General features: G+C 35.1%; 1 pseudogene; it reads right to left on the bottom strand.

Annotated features, from left to right (window-relative positions):
• Positions 1–12,422, bottom strand: part of LOC114196628 (fibroblast growth factor receptor 1 pseudogene) — a 67,672-nt pseudogene extending 55,250 nt beyond the window's left edge.
• Between the last annotated feature and the right edge of the window lie 8,549 nt (positions 12,423–20,971).

Raw genomic sequence — 20,971 nt, 5'->3', positions numbered from 1 at the left:
TTAGTTCCACTTTGTTCAGAGAAAATAGATTGCTTGGTTTAAATAATTTTGAAATGATTTGTAATTATTATATTGGACAGAGTACTCTATTAATATCAATTAGATATATCTGCCTGATAGTATTGTTCAAAGCATCTATATTCTTACTAATTTTCTTTCTATTTGTTCTATCAATTATTGAGAGGTTAGTTTTGAAATCTCAGACTGTTAGTTTGGATTTATCTATTTCCCACTTAATTTCTGTTGGGTTTTGCTTCACATATTTAAAGTGTTGGGATATAAAGACATAAATATTGTGTATTTGTATCATCTTCATCAATTTAAATTTTCATCAATATAAATGACTTTTTCTCTAGTAATATTATTTGTTCTCATATCTACTTTGACATTAATACAGCTCCTTTAGTTTTCTTTGATTAGTTTTACCATAACACATATTTATTCACCTATGTACTATAATCTATATGTTTATTTATGTTAAAACGAGTTTCCCATAGGCAGTATATAGTTATATCTTGATTTTCTTGTCAAATGTTACAACTCTTAATTATGATGTTTAGACAACTTATATTAACATGATATTTATGTGGTTAGTTTTAAGTTTACCATCTTATTGCTTGTTTTCTATTTTGCACTTTGTTCTTTTTCCCTTCATTTTTGTTGACTTTTGGTTGAGTATTTTTTAGGACTTAATTTTACCTCCTTTGTTGGCTTATTATGTATAACTTTTTAAAAAGTACTTGCTTCAGTTTAGAGCTTTAACTAATCACAATTTACCTTTAAATAACAATATATTGCGTTGTGTAAACTACAATCACTTTACAAAACAATTCCATTTGGCCCCCTGTCCTTTGTATTAATGTCTTATATGCTACCTCTAATATGTTAAAACCACACAATACATTGTTTTGTTTCTTTTTACCTCAATAAGCCATCTTTTTTCAAAAATTGAAGTGTTATATTAGTTTCAGGCATACAATACAATGATTCCATGATGCTATACATTACTTAGTGCTCATCAAGATAAATATACATTTGATCCCCTTTATATATTTCCCCATGCCCCACCTACCTCCCCTCTGGCAACCACCAGTTTGTTCTCTGTATTTAAGAATCTGGGTTTGTCTTTTTGTTTTGTATGTGTGTGGGTTGTTTTTTGTGTGTCTCTGTCTTTTGTTACTGTTTGCTCATTTGTTTTATTTCTTAAATATCACATATAAGAGAAATCATCTGGTATTTGTCTTTCTCTGATTGACTTATTTCACTTAGCATTATAACCTCTAATCCAACCATGTTATTGCAAATGGCAAAATCTCATCCTTTTTATGGCTGAGTAATATTCCATAATATACATATATTATGTATTACATAAATATATATGTATGTACAAATATTACATATTACATATTATATATGTAATTACATATTACATATATATTGGACATATTACATAGATATGTAATTTATTTATATTTTGTATGTATATTGTTATATATATATATATGTATATTACATCTTCTTTATCCATTCATTTATGGGTGGACACTTGGGTTGCTTCCCAATCTTGGCTATTGTAAACAATGCTGCAGTTAAACATGTAAGTCCATATATCTTTTTGAATTAGTGTTTTCATTTTCTTTGGGTAAATACCCAGTAGTGGAATTAATGCATCATATGGTAATTATATTTTTAATTTTTTGAGAAACCTCCATACTGTTTTCCATAGTGGCTGCACCAATTTGCATTCCTACCAACCATGTCCTCCCAAACACTCACTGTTCTCTATGTTTTTTATTTTAGCCATTCTGACAGATATAGTAAAGTGATATCTCATTGTGGTTTTGATTTGCATTTCCCTGATGATTAGTGATGTTGATCTTTTCTTATGTCTGTTGCCCTCTGTATGTCTTCTTTGAAAAGCTTCTTTCAGGGGTTCCTGGGTGGCTCAGTTGGTTAAGCATCTGCCTTTGGCTCAGGTAATGATCCTGGGGTGCTGGGATGGAGCCCTGCAGCAGGGCTCCCTGCTCAGAGTGGAGTCAACATCTTCTGCTCCCTCTGTTCCTCCCCACCTCACTCACACTCTCTCTCTCAAATAAATCTTTAAAAATTTTTTTTTAAAAATCTGTATTCAAGTACTCTGCCCATTTTTCAATCTAATTTTTGGGTTTTTTGGTGTTAAGTTGTAATAAACTACCTTTTTAAAAAAGGTTTTTGTATTTACCTAGTTTAATGCTTTTCATTTTCTGTAGGTCCAGATTTTTATCTGATATCATTTTTCCATTCCCTAAAACACTTATTTTAATATCTCTGTATTACATGGTTTATCAGTGATGATTCTTTTTACCTCTTTATGTTTGAAAAAGTTTACTTCACCATAATTTGGAAGAATTTTCCATGGGTATAGAATTCTAGGTTAACAGTTTTGGTTTCTTTTTGTTGTTGTTTTCAATTTTCCTTGAAAACTGTGCCTCTCCATTTTCTACCTCACACTGTTTCCAATGAGAAATTTGATACCAATCTTATCTTTTTTCCTGTTTTATAATATATCATTTTTTTTTTAAAGATTTTATTTATTTATTTGAGAGAGAGAGAGGGAATGAGAGATACAGAGCATGAGAAGGAAGAGGGTCAGAGGGAGAAGCAGACTCCCCGCTGAGCGGGGAGCCCGATGCGGGACTCGATCCAGGGACTCCAGGATCATGACCTGAGCCGAAGGCAGTCGCCCAACCAACTGAGCCACCCAGGCGCCCTATAATATATCATTTTTTGAAGAATTTTAAAACTTCTCTTTATCCCTTATTTTAAGAAATATCATTTTGATATGACTGCTGCACTTTTCTTCAGTTTATTATGTTTGGATCTTGAGCTTTTTGAAGTTCTGGGTTTATACCTTTTATTTGGACAAATGTTAGCCATTATTTCTTCCAATATGTTTTTATTCTTCCCTCTCTTCTCCTTCAGCTACTCCAATTATACAAACATTAAGTTTCCTAAAATTGTCCTACATCTCATTGCTGCTATGTTCATTTTTTATCAGTCTCTTTCTCTTTTCACTTTGAATAATTTTTATTGCTATGTGTTACGTTCACTAAACTTTTTGTCTACAGATCTAATCTGTTTTTGATTCTATTCTGTGCATTTTCATTTCTTTCACTATAGTTTCTATTTGTAGAAGTTTAATGGGGGTCTTCTTTGTATCTTCTATGTGTATACTTGCCAAGCTGTCCTTCCTCTTCCCTTTTGGATTTAATATGGCTATAATAAATAACATTTTGATGCTCCTGTCTTCTGATTTTATCATCTATGTAATTTCCATGTCCATTTCTGTTTTTTTTTCCTTTTATTATGTGTCATATTTTCCTGCTCCTTTGCATGCTTGCAATTGTTTACTGGATCCCAGACATTGTAGATTATCCCTAGTTAGCAGCTGGATGTTTTGTATTTTTTTAAAAACACACTTGACTTTCTAATTTACTTGGGAATAGTTTGACCCCTCAAAACTAACTTTTCAGTTTTATTAGGCAAGAACAGAACAGTCTTTAATTTAATATTTTACCACTGAAAAGATGCACATCTGATTTTCTAACTCAGCATACTTCAAGTTATGGGAATTTGTTTCCCACTGTTGATCAGCTGTCCTAATTTTCCTGGAATGGATGGTTTTCCATGGAGATTTCACTTCAGAAACCAAGACAATCCCAGCCAAAGTAATACTATTGGTCATATCATGGGGAACACAGATTATTGTTGTCCTGTATAAACTCAGATAATTATTTCCTGTAATCTGTTTTTTTTTTTTTCCCCTCTGCTCTCAGGTAGTTTCCTCTTACTAATGTGCCAAACAGTGCTGAACTAAAGACTCTAGGGGAACCTCCTGAAGATCTCTGAGCTCTGTATGTGCAGTTCTCCTTCTCTAGTAGTCTTCTTTCCAATCTCTAGCCTCTTTGGTCTTGCCAGATTCCCATACCATCTCTTCAACTTAGGCAGATTGGCAAGGTCTCTATAAGCTCCCCTCTTGCCATTCAGCCTGTAAATTGGGGCAATCTTAGGGTTCACCTTATTGGATTCCCCTGCCTTGTGTTTTCTGATATCCAGTGACTGAATGCCATTGTTTAATATATTTTACTCAGATTTGTAAAAGTTTCACAGAGTAGGGTAATTCTGGTCCCTGTTACTCCATCTTGCTTGCAATCAGAAGTCTTCAAGTGTTCTATACAACTGTCTAAATATTTGTGTTGTATTTGTTGAGGGTCAGCTAATAAATAATGTCATTTGAGTACATGTAAATTTATTTTTTAAGTAGAAAATAAAACTGACTTATTTAAATAGTTATGTACCTTATTTTAAAGAAGAAGTAAATATAAAATAACAAATTTAAAAGAAGATTATAAAATAAGTAACATAGGCTCATAAAAGGAAAATTCAATCATAAAGTTGTATATATATTTTTTAAAAAAATGAGATATGTGGATGATATAGAAATCAACAAATATAAATTGGTGTGAATATTACAAAATAAAATCTCTTTATTTGATACCTACTGATGTAACAATATGTGTAATGATGTGGTGTCTTAGATTTTTATTAAAATATTTCAGAAAATGAAAAGCACAAAAAACAAACCAAAAACCCACAGCCAGAAAATGAGTCACATATATGAAATAAGTAGACAAAATGTTACTTATTGAAGACTGTTGATGGACATAGAGTAACATATTCTACTATTCTGTTTTTATGTATTTTCTAATACTCATTTATAATTGATTTTTTAAAAACTGAAATAGGAAGTAAGAATTAAATCTATGAATTGAAATGGAGGATGATCAGGATATTGAATCTGACTGCCACTGTGTTAGAGATTAGGAGTAAGTTTGTGGTAACATTTGATCCGAAAAATAATCTTGTCAAATATAACTGTTAATTTCATCTTAGTACCCAAGAGATTCATGGTGAAATGAAAACTAATGATACAAACACAGGAAGATAAGTGGAGGTTAAGATAAAAACCCCATAAGATAGTATGCAAGGAACATTTAAAAGCCTTCAACTAGAAAATGAGAAGGAGATGTACAATGAGATTACCAAGGTCTTAAATTCTCAGATAGGGAATAGGAGAAGAGGTTCAGCAATTGAACAACATAAATAATACTTGTGGTATAAAAGATGTTTTATGATTGGGTAATAAAATATATTGAATTATTTCAAAACTACAGTCAATACCTGAGTTGAGGGAGAATTTTAAAGACTGAATCATACACTGGAAATTTGATTGGTGTGAAAAAAAATTAGGGAAATCCCATGAAGCAGAAGCCAAATATGGAAGTGAATGGGAGAGAGATATAAACCAAATGAAGTACAATTAATATGCATAATAAACACTTAGATGATGCCAGTGAACTTAAAAATTAAAAGATGATTCCTTGCTGTAAACATTTAATTTTATTGGTTTTCAAACCATCACATAGAGGGATTAAAAGGGAATAATTGTGGGGAAATGGAAATAGCATTTGTAATTTATTATTTTGAGACATTTAACTATGACAAGAAGGAATAAACATGATGGTTTAAAGAAGGATAAAATTTGATTGATTTCTGCCCCCTCTCCACTTGACAAAGGGATTCTGCAACAAATTTGAAAAAAAAAAAATTGAAACGTTTAATGAAATAGTTGCTGAGATTCTTGAAAAAAGAACAACGTGATATAATTAATGATGAAACATAAACACAGTTTAATATGGAAGATGAATAAATAGGAGAGGAAAAAAAAAAGGAAGTTTCCATTAGAAAAATTCTTAAGCCTATATAGTTCAGAGGTTTCACATAAGATACATTTTCTATAAGTAAATATGTTAAAATTCAGAAATAAGAAGTGAAAGTGTTATATTTAGTTTTAATGTTGGAGGTAGTGGATTTGCATTAAGATAGAAAATGAACATATTAGGGGGAGCCTAAAAGATGAAGATGATAGATAGATAGATAGACGGATAGACAGCAGAGGGATCTTCTGAGACTTGTCACGTAGAGCTGCCTGAAAGAATTGTATCTGGTGTGGAGATAGGGGACTATTTCTTTCTTTTTTTTTTTTTAAGATTTTATTTATTTATTTGACAGAGAGACACAGTGAGAGAGGGAACACAAGCAGGGGGAGTGGGAGAGAGAGAAGCAGGTTTCCTTCTGAGCAGGGAGCCCAACGCGGGACTCCATCCCGAGACTCCAGGATCATGACCTGAGCCAAAGGCAGTCTCTTAACCAACTGAGCCACCCAGGCGCCCAATAGGGGACTATTTCTATTGGCTAGTGTATTTAATTTGTAGAGAATATTGTTGCCCACACAATTTGTCATTATCATTTAACACATATGTGAGCATATTATCAAATTGATGGCTTATTCAAACTGATAGAAGAATGCAAACAATTTAATAATTTGACATAGTACAGTTACATGTCACATAATAATAGCCTTTACAAAGATCCATGTTTTCAAAATATCCCTGGAGGTCTTGATGGAATTTAAATTACTGACTAAATATTGTGAGCCAGAAGATATAAACTGCAGTTTGATAGCAAGACTCAGTGGCACTGGGAGGCCTAAAGGAGAAGAATTGGAGTTTAAGTTTAGTACATGCCCACGAGTGCTACTATTGATTTTATGATATGAGTTTTGTAACTAAGATAAAAGCAATGGTAAAGCCTTTAGGTTTCTCATTTTTCCCCCTCATTACATAATACAAGAAAGTAAACCATTTAAAAATATATATATTTTTTAAATAATATATTTATATTTAATAATAATCAAGTAATTTGCTAATGGTGGAGTTGGTAGTTGGCTTTATAATTGGCTTTGAACAAATATACAAAAAGAAGCATCCAGATTATCACTTTTCAGAAAGTCGGAAATAAGAAAGAGTACATGTATAATGTCATATTTAATAACACTGAATAAGTATTTACATGTCTAGGGTAGCTATATGATCATATGTTATACTTTAGATTTTTAAAATTATATATGTAATAAGTATCATATATTATATATATGTTATATATAGCTCCTTTTTCTACATTAGAATAATGCTAAATTTTATTTTTATTTTATTTATTTTATTTACTTTTGTTTGTTTATTAGAGAGAGAGAGAACATGAGCAGGGGGAGCAGCAGGCAGAGAGAGAGGGAGAAGCAGGCTCCCTGCTGAGCAAGGAGCCCAAAGCAGGGCTGGATCCCAGGACCCCAGGATCATGACCTGATCTAAAGTCAGCTGCTTAACCAACTGAGCCACCCAGGCACCCCAAATAATGCTAAATTTTCATTGTTGATTGAAATCAATTAGTTAAATACAATTCAATAAATGAAGGTGCTAAGCTAGTACACAACTTGAACTATCTTGAAAAACCTTCCTCAAATTTTTTGAAACTGCGTTCCAAAATACTTTGTAAAAATTAGTTTAAACTGCTATTTTAAAACTAGTTTGAAACCCAACCACCTTGATTGAGCAATTACAAAATAAACAAACAAAACAACACTTAGTTTTTCCTTAAGAGAGCAAGAATAGTTATGTATAATCAATAATTTACAACAACAGAGAAACGTTCAGGAAATCTTGCAGGAAAGAAAAATCCTGTAATTCAGTTTTTTGGTGTTTTCTTTGTGTGTGTGCAAAATGGTGGTTTATTAAAGCACGGGGATAGGACCCATGGGCAGAAAGAGCTGCTGCCCTGGGGTTGTGAAGGGGGTGCTGATTATATACTGTGGGGGTGGGGGTGGGGGAGGTAATGAAAAAGGGAGGTTTCAAAAGAACTTTCAGATGCTAAGGAGGACTACAAGATACCAGAGGCCTTGCCATTGTCAAGTTAATGTTGGTTTTCCCCTCTAGCAAGGTATTAACATTAAGAGAGTTGGAAAGTTCCTGGAAGAATGTCACACTTGTCTCCCCCCAGGAGTGGGGATGGGGGGGAGGTTGCAGAGTGTCAGCTTACGCTTTGTCTTCAGCCAGAATTCTGCTCCCTCATCATTTCCCCCTGAACAATTTTGACCCTTAAATCTTTAAGGTTGTTGAAGTTGGAAGGTCTCATCTTCTGTAATGTCTTCCTGCTGAACAGGGGCATAGAGATGTCCCTACCTATAGGTCAATATTGGTCAGTTGGGGCTTATATAAGTACAGAGTTACAAAAGGCAGAGGCCACTGAATCCAAGGAAGGCTGCGTGTGTAGATCTTCCCAAGTGGAAAGGATCATCTGTTGGCTTGAAGTCATGGCAATGAAGGTGTTGACACCAGGTGGAGAGACATGGAAGAAAACAGCAAATCATGATTAGTGTAAGGAAATCATTAGAGGAAATGATTTAATCAATCATTAAAGAAAAGAGAGGGATTGTTTAAAGTGCCAATTTGAGGGGCTCCTGGGTGGCTCAGTCGGTTAAGCAGCTGCCTTTGGCTCAGGTCATGATCCTGGGGCCCTGGGATGGAGCCCCACATCTGGCTCCCTGCTTGGCGGAGAGCCTGCTTCTCCCTCTCCCTCTGCGTGCCACTCTGCCTACTTGTGCTCTCTATCTCTCTGTCAAATAAAAAAATAAAATCTTTAAAAAAATAAAATAAAAAATAAAGTGCCAATTTGAGTATTTGTCGCATACCCAGAAATATTTTGTGGTCATCTGGAACATATGCATAGCATTTTGTTGTTATGACAGCACACATTCCACCTTGTGCAGCAGTTAAATGATCTAATGCCGTTCTATTTTGTAAAACTTCTTTAAGTATTTGTGTTACTTCAGTATTTAGTAGAGAAATGCTATTTGGAGTATGACTTAGGGCTTTGATCGTGTGCTTATTAAGAGCTTCCATGTGCCAAACAACACCCTCTAGTCCCAAAGAGGGAACAAAAGGGGATGTTAGTTGGTCATACGAATGAGACACAGAACATGTTCACCATTGTTTTAAATTTGGAAGGTTGGCTGGGTTGGTAATGATTTTAACAATGTGTCCATGCATCCAGGCAAAACCCAGAATACAGTGGCCTATCTAACCCGGGGGGAAGCCATGAACACAAGTTAGAGCCATATAGCCATTGGGTCCTGTTAGGAGACAGTCATCTAATTCTGGGCCTCCTTTAACTGCAACAAGGTATCAAGGGCTATTCAGTTTTGGAGGGCCATCTTTTGAATGTGTAATAAAAGACAGTCTTTTGTTACTTTGTAGGGACCAAGGGAATCTAAATCTAAGGATAATTTTTCTTAGCAAAGTTTTTGTCACCTCCATGGCCTTTTTACCCAAATCAGTAGCCTGGTGTAAACTGTATTACCTTCATTGGTTCCTAAGATCGTATCATTTGATGTTCTTTGAGGTGAATTACAGCTACCTCCTTCAGTAGGTGTACAGCCTGAAGAAGAGTAATAATTTCAGGCCCCTATTTGATTGTGGAGTTATGGCTTGATAATAATCCCCTTTTCTTCCAAATTGCTCCATGGACATGTAGGACTAGGAAAGTATATTTGGAGTCAGTATAAATATTAATTTTTAAGGCTTTGGCAATTGCAAAGCATGAGTGAGCACTATAGCATATCCAGCTTTTCTTACACCTTTTTCCATGAAACTATTGTCATCAGTAAATCAACTGTCATCTGTATTTTCAATAGGAGAATCTTTTAAATCTGGTCGACTAGAGTACACAAGGTCAATAATCTCTGAGCAGTAAGTCATGTTCTAATTTGGAAGTACGATGGTCAGGCCCAGGCATAAGGGTAGCCAGGTTTAAAGTTTGACAAGTTTTTAGTATTATTTCAGGAATATCTATAAGTGTAGCCTGGTATTTAATAAGTCGGCCTCCATCATCCACTGGTGGCCTTTGGTTTCTAAGACCAAAGTGATTTCATCATCCCAGCCACATAGAGTGGGTCAAGGTGCTAGTTGAATTATATACTTGTGGGGGAATCAATCCCATTTTCCAGTTGTTTAAATAATCATGTGCCCATGGGGTCCTGTTATTATCTCCAAAGAATAATGAGCAAGAAGATTGTCTATATGTGCTATTGTGCAATTTCTCTGAAGTTTACCTCAAGTTGTCTAGCTTAGGTAAACAACAAACATTTAAAGACAATCAGATCTAGAATTTAACCTCCACAAAGATGTATTATTGAAACATAACTTTTCTCTCTAAAATAACCCTCATTTTTAATCAGAAGTAACCAAATCAAGACTAATTTGTTCAAAAAACAAGTCCGGTTTTAACAAACTTGACCTAATTATTTACATAAGCTCAGCAAGAATAGTGAGTGATCACATAGATCTTTTAGAATTTGCTTTGCTGGAACTTTTATAAGGAATCTCTAGGTTGAGCTTTTAGTAGCCTCTCCAGGCCAGAAGCCAAGCCAAGTACTTGCCATCAGACATGCCTGCAATACCTGTAGATATGGGCAGAATTCCTCTTCACGAGATCCGTAATATATCTTGAGGTTCCTGCACCTGCCAGAAGTGACATTCTTTACTCACCTGATGAAGCTACTGGGACCTTGGTAAGCAAGGTATCAGGCCAACATTTCCTAGGGGCTTTATGGCTCCAGGTTTCATAAAGTCAACCTTAGTTCCTTAAAGTTGTTTGGTCATATCTGAGTCTATGCATGTCTTTCTCAACCATGACATTCCAGTCAAAGCCTTGGTAAAATAACCCATGTTTCTAATGATGTCTTTTTACAAGGAGAACACATTTTTATTGAACTTATGCAAATGACTATGATTGCCATGGAAGAAAGAATAATTACTGAGACCTTTTGAATTTTGTAGGGTTCAGGTAGACAGAAAAGTTAAATGCTTTGTTTACAAATAAATACTTTATGTTTCTGGAAGTCCTAGATATCTTAAGAGAAGGTTTCCTTAATCTAGAAGAGTAAACATTAGAGAACCAGCAGTGTTTCAACCAAGAGTTACAAAACTTTGTCTTTTTAGTTCATTTAGCCCCATGTTACTATTTCTTATTTAGTTTGAGTGGAGCTTTAGTTAGTTCTAGAAATTCTTACTCACTTCATTTTTTATCTTAAAGATATTGAATACCTGTTTTTGTCCTAACAGTCCTTTATATGAACCTCCTTGAAGATGAAACTCATTTTGCAAGACAATAAGAATAATTACAAATGACAAACACTCAGAAATGGACATTGAGAGTTCATTATAATACAACTGACAAGGAAACTCAGTTATTCTATGACACATTAACACATCAATAGCCAAAATATTGAGTGATGATGAACTTGTACGAGAATGTGACATACCAAACAAGCCTAATTAGTCAAGGAGACTTTGTTCATGATTTAAATCTTGAGGAACTTTGTTAAAACTTTGTTTGAAAGCACATAGAAATAAGATTAGGGATATTGATGACCTGGTAAAGGCAAAACATAGAAACTGGTTTTTCTGGGCAGGCAAAGAGAAAACAACTGTTTACCTTATCAAGAGCAGACCAACAATTCAAGAAAACTTGTCTTTTTGAACAGAGAGAAAGCAAACTTTCAATTTTATACCCATGTACTTTAAAATCCATTTATTTCAATCTTAGTCTTCCTGACCACACCTAAAATTCCATTTTCCCTTCATAAACCTTCTACAACTTTCCTTTGCATTCAGATTTGCCCCAAGCCATTTCTTTCCAAACAACCAGTCTCATATTGGACAAAATTACCTTCTTTCACCTTCAACAGCAATTCATTTCCATTCCTTATATCTTTCTTACATATCTCTCCTACTTTTCCACATACAGATTTGTTTCCCTTATTTCCATCAGTCTTAATTACATTTAGCAGAATTTTGCACTCTTAGAAACCTTAGTCTCCAGTGAAGACTAAGTAGTAACCAATTGTGAACTATTTCACCAGAAATCTTTAGATGGAAAGTTTATGAATTAATTAAGCACAAGTCATGTTTACCAACAGATTCAAATACCCTTCGTTTCTTTGCAGTAAGAAGTCAAAAGCACAAACCTATGTCCAGTTATCAATGACTTAGCACTTTATACTATTTGGAAAAGACCTAGATGTCCAATGAATTTCATTCCATTTACCATCCAAGCAAAACTTCAAAGTTTCAGGTTACCAAAGACTTTGAAAACTATTTTAGCAATTACCCATGAAACTTTGATGAGAGACAATTAACCATCATTTCAGTCATCTTTTTGCTAACAAATTTCAACAGAGATAACATGAGCTTATTTGACCTTTAATAAGCCTAGATAGAAGTTTCATGTTTACTGCTAATAACTTAAAGACAAGTCTATCTTAATTAAATCAACAAACTTAACTTAGTTCAAATACTGAATTATGTTTCACCTGGATCCTCCCCATTGTCAGTTTTTACCTGAGACACTGGTGTCTCATCTGGAGTGGGTAGTGGTAAGTCCAGAGGGTGATCTTCTTGCTCCTTGACAGTGAAGGGAGAAGAAGTCATGGTGCCTGAGGCATCAAGGATGGTCTAGAAGCCAGTTATGTGGGCTGCACCAAAGGTGGTTCGGAAACAGGAGAAGGGTGAGGGGGAGAAAAAAGAGGCAAAGTGCTGCCAGAAGGCAGGGAAAGGGTTTCCAGTTTTAGAGTTCATCAGCTTCAACAGAGGATAAGACACCATGTTTTCCCGCCAACAAGGGGAACTAGACAGTCCATATCAGGCCAGAGAAGGCAGGGAACTTCCCTGAAACAAAGGGAGTTTCGACAGCTGCTTGGGAATATTCCTTAAAGTCTCTGTCCTGAGGTAGACTAACCACAGTTGGCTCCAGCTATAGCCATTAACCTGGGAAATGAGTGACCCCACATCTGTTAGGAGAAACAGAGAGAAAGAGAGTGAGGGTCCCCTTTGCTAGGGAGGGCCTGTGTTTCCTCCAGCAACCTGGGTTTACTGAGAAGAAGCCTATTCAGGTAACTATCATCCAATATTTCATGAGGGGGTTTACTAGTGGCCACATTTGGGCAAACACATTCTGCTCTGTTTCCTACAGAAGAGATCCAATGGACAGATCCTACTGAGACTGTGTAGTATTACAGGAGCTCAGTCCTTTCCTAATTTTTTGCAATCTGAATTGTTTCCAGTGGGTTAAAAGGCAACCCAAGGGAAAGTCTTTGGGAACCAAAGGAGAAGCCTACTGAAGCCATGCTTCCAGAGAAGTAAAGAATGTCCATTACCCCATCCCCCCTGACTCCCGGGTGGCATCCCAGACAGGATATGTCAGAGGTTCCTGTGTGTCAAAAGTGACTGGAGGCGTCCCTCAAGCAAGACATCACTATTGATCACAATCCTGCCTTCCTATGAAGGCATTCCTGCTGTAACAGGCCTGTAGGAGGGATGCCGACAACCCTCCCCTACCTCATTGCATCCTAGGCTGCCCATGGGTGTCTGGTGAATGGGCCAAAACACCCGTGCTGTGCCATCATATGCCCTGAAGTTTGCATACTACCCTGCCATTTTAACCCATGGAAAATACAAGAAAAGTTTTACAAGGGGAAAATACTAAATTTTGTAGCTTTAATAATTAGTAGACGACATTGATAGAAAACAGTAAAGATGGAAATCTGTCATGATTCTAAGTGACATTCCAACACATGTGGTCTTCACAGCCAACTTCCCCAGGAAATGGTCCCAGGTTGGGTTTTAATTCAATCAGGTACTGGTTTCAGCCAGCTCTGAGTAGAGTTCCTGTAGCCAGAAGTGGCTGGCTAGACCAGGGATGTGGAGGGGATCACATTAGGTCAACTAGGAGGAAACCTCACACAGGAGTCAAGATTGGCAGCCGTCCTGGTGACTTAGGTGGCTGTCCCATGCCCAGGACAGACAACTTTGTATAAGGACAGGAGTAAAGAGAGGGCATCAAGGTTCTGGGTTTTATTACAATTCTGGCCAAGGTACTAATTTCCAGCCAAAAGGCTGACTTTCTCCTCCCCATAGAGTAGGCACAGGCTAGAGGATTGCAGCCTGAGCAATTGGCATGAAAGAGATCCGATAAGACCGTACTCCTTGTAGAGCCCCTGAAATAAGAGTAAAGGGAGAGGAGAGAAAGTACTTACCAATTTTGCACTGAAGCTCAGAGTCCAGATGTAAAGACTCAAATCCCCACATTCGGATGCCATATGATGGGGTTTTGGAATATAGGTTAGGTTCAGTGGCGTGGAGTCTGGAGCCGATGGCCAGTAAAGAATTCTTGAGATGTCTTTGGTGCAAAATGGTGGCTTATTAAAGCACAACGACAGGACCCGTAGGCAGAAAGAGCTGCTGCCTGTAATTCAGTTTTATAATACTCCTCCACTGTGACTTTATTTTAAAATGAAGTTCATAATCTGATGGTCATTTAGAAATCTATATCAATCCTTCCTGCATTATTTGACACTACTGTGTCTCTTCTGGTCTCCTATGTTTTTTTGACTATTTTCCTTTGGGCTTTACAAATTCCTTTTCTACTTTCTGGGCTCTATCTCTCAGATTGTGTAAGTCTCTGTATTTTGCTCAATTTTTTCTCCTTCACCTATTCTTTCTCCCAAAAAAGCATCTACTTCCATGGCTTTAATTATAAACTGGACATAAATAACTCCTAAGTTTTTGTGTCTCTCTTACTTTCCTGTTTTCTCCTTTTTTGTGGCTCTCCATTGCCACTTAGGATAACATCCCAATGTTAACAAAGTCCTACAAAATCTAGCCTTTAGACACAATTTACACTAGGCAGATGCTACTTCCTCTCCTGAAACTGTTCTTCTCCTGGTCTTTTGTTAAGCTAAATTCTATTGATCTTTCAAATTTTAACATAGTATCGTTACCTGGAGAGGCCTTCTCTGAAATCCACAGTATGAATTAACCCCCCCTGCCTTCCATTTCATAATATTCTGTTTTTTGTCCTCAGGGACTATCTCGGACTTTGCAGTTGTATATTTATTTATATGATTATGTGTAAGATATTTGTCATTGATTCTATGCTGTACCCATTTAGAGGACAGGGACCATATCAAATAAACTCATCCTTCTATATTGAGAAATACAGAATCAACAAAGATGTTAAGTGGATAGACCAATCAAATGCTTTGTTACTTATGAACTAAGTTATATTTCCATTTTTATATTTTTTGGTGGGGGGACATTGATTTAGATAAATTTCACCTCCCAAAATTCATCATGTTAAAAACTGTATTCATCTTTCCCTGAACAAAGCACCTCATCAACTCTACATTTTATAAAGTTTGCATCATGCTTAATTTTATTTTATTTGTTCTTCCCCATTATTTTATTTGTGAAATAATTCTACTCTTCATTCATAATTTCTCTTGGATTCTCATTTTTTTTCTCCTGCCTACAACCACAAAATACATTTCCATACAAACGTCTAACAAAAAATACAACTTTAATTTACATGCTTATTTTCTTCTCAGTTGCAGGATGTTTAGATTTAGATTTAGACTCTATTCCTGGAAATACAATTACACATGTTTCTTTGTGACAAACACATGGTAATCTTCAAGTCTCCACTTAAGTGTTGTGATTTCACAGGAAATACCTTGTTGACCACTGCCACAAGTTGTTTCTTGGAAGATTCAGACATTCAGATGGAGTTTATTGGCCTGAATGTTATTTAAGGGATTAGTTGGAATCAATACTTTAGAAGAAGGGAAGGAAGCATGACGGGCCCAAGGAAAACGATGATCTACGATGCTGGCTTGATGACTGCCTCAGCTGCAAGGCAGGAAACTCTGGAGCTAAAATGGTCCATCAGAGTTGTGTTGTGTTGGTTCAAAATGTTTCAGCCTTATAAGTCCACTTCCATCAGTCACTGGATATGAGCCACCCTAAGAGGAGACTGACCCTTGATAAAATCTGTCCAAAGGTAAGGCAATCCCTGAAGCAAGTGACAATGGTAGGCAATCACATTGGCAACTGATATCCTTACCTGTAGAGCTAGATGACCCTTCGTGGTTTTCACCATAGCCATTAAAGCAGAATTAGTGGAAGTGTTTTGTATAAGCCTATCTAATTCAAAGGGGACTTTTGGTTTTTCCACACATTTTAATTTATTTTATAAAAAAGAAAATGTCTAAAGAAATTTGAAAAAAATATTATATAAATCTAGGATTCTTTAATTAGGATTCTGGATAATGTTTGTTATTCAGTGTATTCTTTCTGTACTTTAAAATATTTTTAACAAAAAACAAACACAATATATTAGTTGCTTTTTTTTATTAGTTGCTTTTTTATGCCTCCAATATCATGCTATGTTTATCCAGATCATGGTATTTGCCAACCTTATTGTAATTTTCTATTTAGTTATGTATTAGTCATTATTCTCCAAATTTCCATAAGGATAAGTTCTCCCTCAATTAAATCTTTGGACCTAGCAAAATGCCAGGAACATAGCACCAAATCCAAATCTGCTTTTGAATGAATGAAAATTGCTGTATGTCAGGCTCCAAACAAGTAATGGAAACTTGCCACTTGAGGCCTCCACGTGCTTTGCCTATAAATCATGAGCCTTACACATTTAGGAGGTACAAGATTGCTCATGAATGGACCTGATGCACAAAAATCTATTAGAATTATCAAACTGTACTCTTGTTTCCAAGGAGAATCACTTTCATCTGAGTTTCTCTCTCTCTCTTCAACACTTCTTTTTGATCCTATAATTAACTTGGTATTTGCATATTGATATATTTAACTTCTGAATTTATAAGTCTCTCTTCAAGAATTTTTACTAACTTTAAAACTGGGCTATCTCAGGGCACATATTCCATGCAAACCAGTCTGGGGGAACCTACTCCAACAGCTAGACTACTCCACCCACACACCATCTTAATGTCAGAGTTTAATTATTACAAAATCACTGATGAGCAAGGACCAAGGGTGACCTGAGGAAGAGGGGAATGTGTTGACATCTGATAGTGGGTACTGAAGGGATTCACTTCACACTCTGACTTAGATCTTGTTTTGAAAGAATTTAGGATTAATTTAATGGAACCAACCTATTTTTTTCCTGGAGTTCTATGGTTCCATATTTGGGTAAGCACGTCATTAAATGTTCAAAGAAAAACTTCTGCACTCTAATAGCTAAGTCTTAAAGCTGTATTTGTGAACTCAAGTTTTTTTATGTTCCGTATTCACATACAACTGTTCCAATTATCATTCAATATTTTATATAAGTTAATTCACTTTGTAACCTATTAACTCTCATTCTCACCAGTAAAAATCGGCCAATACTTTATTATTATTATATATTAAAAGAGATTTCATGAAAAATTGCTTTCTGTATTATCAACAGAATGTGCTCTATATATTGGAAAGTACTCTTCTAAAGATTAGTTTAGTTATTCTTCTTTCCTTGGCCATTTACATCGTGAATAGCTTAAAACTAGGGATTTTCAAACACAATTTGAAAAGCATAGCCCTAAAATTCTCACATTTTGTGAATTCATGAAGTTCTTGAACCTTAAATATAAGAACTACAGAATAATAATAATAATATTTGATTATTATCTTACATAACTTTAATGAGCAAAATTTCTATTTCCTGCTGAGAATCATTAGTGAAAATATTAAAGTGTTGGGACTTACAGTTAACCATGAGAATCTTTTATCATCCTGGATAACATTCAAATCTGTCAGTTTGGTTTGAATAAGATTTATAGTGGGGAAGCTGGAAAGCTGAAAACCCTTATTTTCTCATGAAATCATAGGGTTAGCAGAAACTGAGAGGTCATATAACCCTATCATCTAACTTTAAAGTTGGATTCATTCAAACTATCCCAAACAGATGACATTCTGTTCTATTTTAAGACACCCTTATCAAAGGAAATTTTAGCACTATTTTCATAGATATGTTTTCAGTACTAATAACTTTAACACAGTTGGAAATCTGAGCATTTAAGGCAGTGCTATAGCTGAGGGTAACTCAAAATGTGTTGAGTGACAATGTTTTATTCAATCTGATATGGAGAAAGAAACAAATTGTAAAACATCTTACAAAGGTAATGCTTAAATCATCTTTACCTTCTATTTTTCTAAACTAAAAATCTCAAGTAACAGCAAATTCTGAAAGTTTGTAAAGACTTTATAGTCTTTAACAGGTGAAATTTTGAAATAGAAATAATTTTCACATATTGAAATAATTTGCAATTAGGGCGGGAAGCTCTCAAGTATCCAATTTTTTACATTCTAATTCTCATTCTATTATTTTCATTTGTACTACTCCATTTCATGAGCTATCATAAGAAAAGAAATGGCCATGATGTATTCCTTAAGTTTATGGCTTTGCATTATTTATCAGGTATCCTAAGTATAAATATTCCCATTCAGAGTAGAAATGTATAGTTTTTTGTTAGTATTTCCTTTTGTCTTTTTACTATGCCACTTTTGTTGACCTTTTGAATACATTGCATTAGCAAATAAAAAGGTTTATGGGGAAAATGGTTAATGACATTATGGTATTAAGACAATCTGAAATATTTTGACATGAAATATTGGTAATAGTTAAAGAGCCTCACAAACCAGTTTTTCAAATCAGTTTTTTATTTACTTCATTTTACAGTAATGGATATTTCCAATATCTGCATTGTTCATGCAGTTAATTTTTTTTTTAAGGGGTAAAATCAGTGTAGAGACTAAAGCTTTTCAATCAGTGAAAGTATGTGGAATGGCCAGTTTCTAAATGCCCTTAACAATTTCCTTTCTCTTGGTATCAGTTTCAGCCCCCTTTCAAACTGAATCAGAATCATTTTTGTATCAAATAGGATCCTGTAGAAATGATGGACTGTTCCTTCCAAGGCTAGATGGCAAAAGGCATCGTTTCCACCTTGCTCTCTCTTGGTTCACTAGCTCTGGGGGAAACAAAACGTCATGCGATAAGCACACTCTAGCACCCTATGGAAAAGGTCACATGTCAAAGAACTATTGGCCTCCTGCCAAACAACCAGCACTAACTTGCCAAGCGTTTGAGTGAACATCTTTGGAAGCAGATTCTAGCCCTAGGTAAGCCTTAAGAAGATAGCAGTTCTGGTCCACATATTAACTGTAATCTCAGGAACTGTGAGCCAAAGACACTAAGATCCACAGGAATTGTGTGAGATAATAAATGCATTGTTTTAGGATACTAGGTTCCTAGGGAATCTGTTAAGCAGCAATAGATAACTAATACATTTTCTTAACCACTCTTAAGGAATAAGAGGAATGGATTGCTTCATCTTTTCTGATCACAAAAGGAAATCATCATTACCTTGTTCTTTTTTTCCTATTGTTCTCAAATGTCAGTTTATGATTGGAACATTACAAATCAGATAATATATGAAATAAAAAAATGAAATTGACAAACTCAGCTAGGCATGGAAGATGCCTTTGGTATAAACCACTATCTATAATTTTCTAGGGACATGAACACACGTAGATAGGGTTACTTAACATATATAGATAGGAATTTGGAAAGATGAAGAAGATTAAACAAAAACCCCAAATCTGTGATTTGTAGAAGACTCCGATTTGGAGAGTTGTTTGGTAAACTTTGCACAGATTCATAGACACAAGATAGGTACCTATACAGACTCACATAACATTTTTTTTTCCTATAAGAGGTAAGTTTTGGTATGCAAGTAATGTGGGGAGAATAATTAACATAATCACTCAGCAGACATCATAGATTACCTGGAACTCACATGAATGAATCTAAGAGCTAAAATGTAGTCTATTTACTAGTGTGCACTCACTTCAACTCCATATAACTTGTAAGGTTATATGCTATACTTTGAAGATACCAGAGTAAGGATTTTTAAATTAACCTGATATGACTTTATCTAATCAATGTATGGTTGTATTATTATTAGTTTTTCTTATTTTTGCGTCTTTCAAATCATAGACTTTACTTGAATATTTCTTGCTGGTACTTTTCTTGGCTTGAGGTTCCCTCTTTTTTTTAAGTTCCTACTCCATTTTCCAAGATGGGGTGAACATGGAGAATTTGCTCCAACAAATGTTCTCAGTACTTTTATGATTTTACTTAACAAAAATAAATCTTTATTCTGTAAACTAATTGGTGTTTACTTTACCGTAATTTATACAGTAGGCAAAGGCACCTTGGACATTGCATACCCAGTGGAAAAACTGTTCACATAGGTAATAATGGAATGGTAACTCTGGAGGTACACAGCAAGTAATTGGTGCAAGTTTATACATGGCAGCCCTTGTGAAACTCTTTTTCTTAAAATACAGTTAGTCACTTATAACAAACCAATGTCTTGAACATAACATTCCTTCCCATGGAGATAAAATGACACTTTAAAATTTTTTACTTCTATAGTCCTGTTTCTAGATTTTCTTCTCAGTACATTGATTTGTCTATTTTTGTAATTTCTGTGTTCAAAGGTTTTTAACTTGGAATTCCCTTATTGTCTCTCCTTCTGATGACTTTTTGGAGAATTTTATTAAGTACAAGAGAAATCATGGGGTTTCTATTAGACTTGAATAAAATATATGTATTTTGGTGAGGAAAGGAAACCATATAACAATATTGAGTTTATCACATATAGAAAAGAAAGTTTTTGTACTCCACTTTCAATAACCTACTGGTTTTCTTCAAGCAGGTCACACTTTTCTTGTTGTTACTTTTTATAACTGTTTTTGTAGTTTAATGAATAGCCTCCCATGTTTGTGTATGTGCGTGCTCATGTGCACACACTTTTTGGCAATTTACTGGTTGAGTTAATTTTCCTAGATTCTGATTTTGAATTCTAGTTTTATTTAGAAAACTTATTCTCTACATGTGAAACAGTTAACATATCATAGGGCCTTACTTGAAAGAGATTCAATCACAAGCAACATTGGAGATTTTTGGGAGCTCAACAAAATGCAAACTCGCAGACCCCACCCAAGCTATATTCATTTAGCAACTACATTTTGCAAGATGACCAGGGAAATATGGACATACATTAAAGTCTAAGAAACAGGATCATAGAAGGTATTGCTTATCTAAAAATGAATCATCAGTAAAGTAT

The sequence above is a fragment of the Eumetopias jubatus genome, unplaced genomic scaffold (genome assembly GCF_037043125.1).
Source record: "Eumetopias jubatus isolate StellerSeaLion01/CBP00866 unplaced genomic scaffold, mEumJub1_p1.0 scaffold_2, whole genome shotgun sequence".
Classification (NCBI taxonomy): Eukaryota; Metazoa; Chordata; class Mammalia; order Carnivora; family Otariidae; genus Eumetopias; species Eumetopias jubatus.
This window is presented reverse-complemented; position numbering and strand designations above follow the sequence as displayed.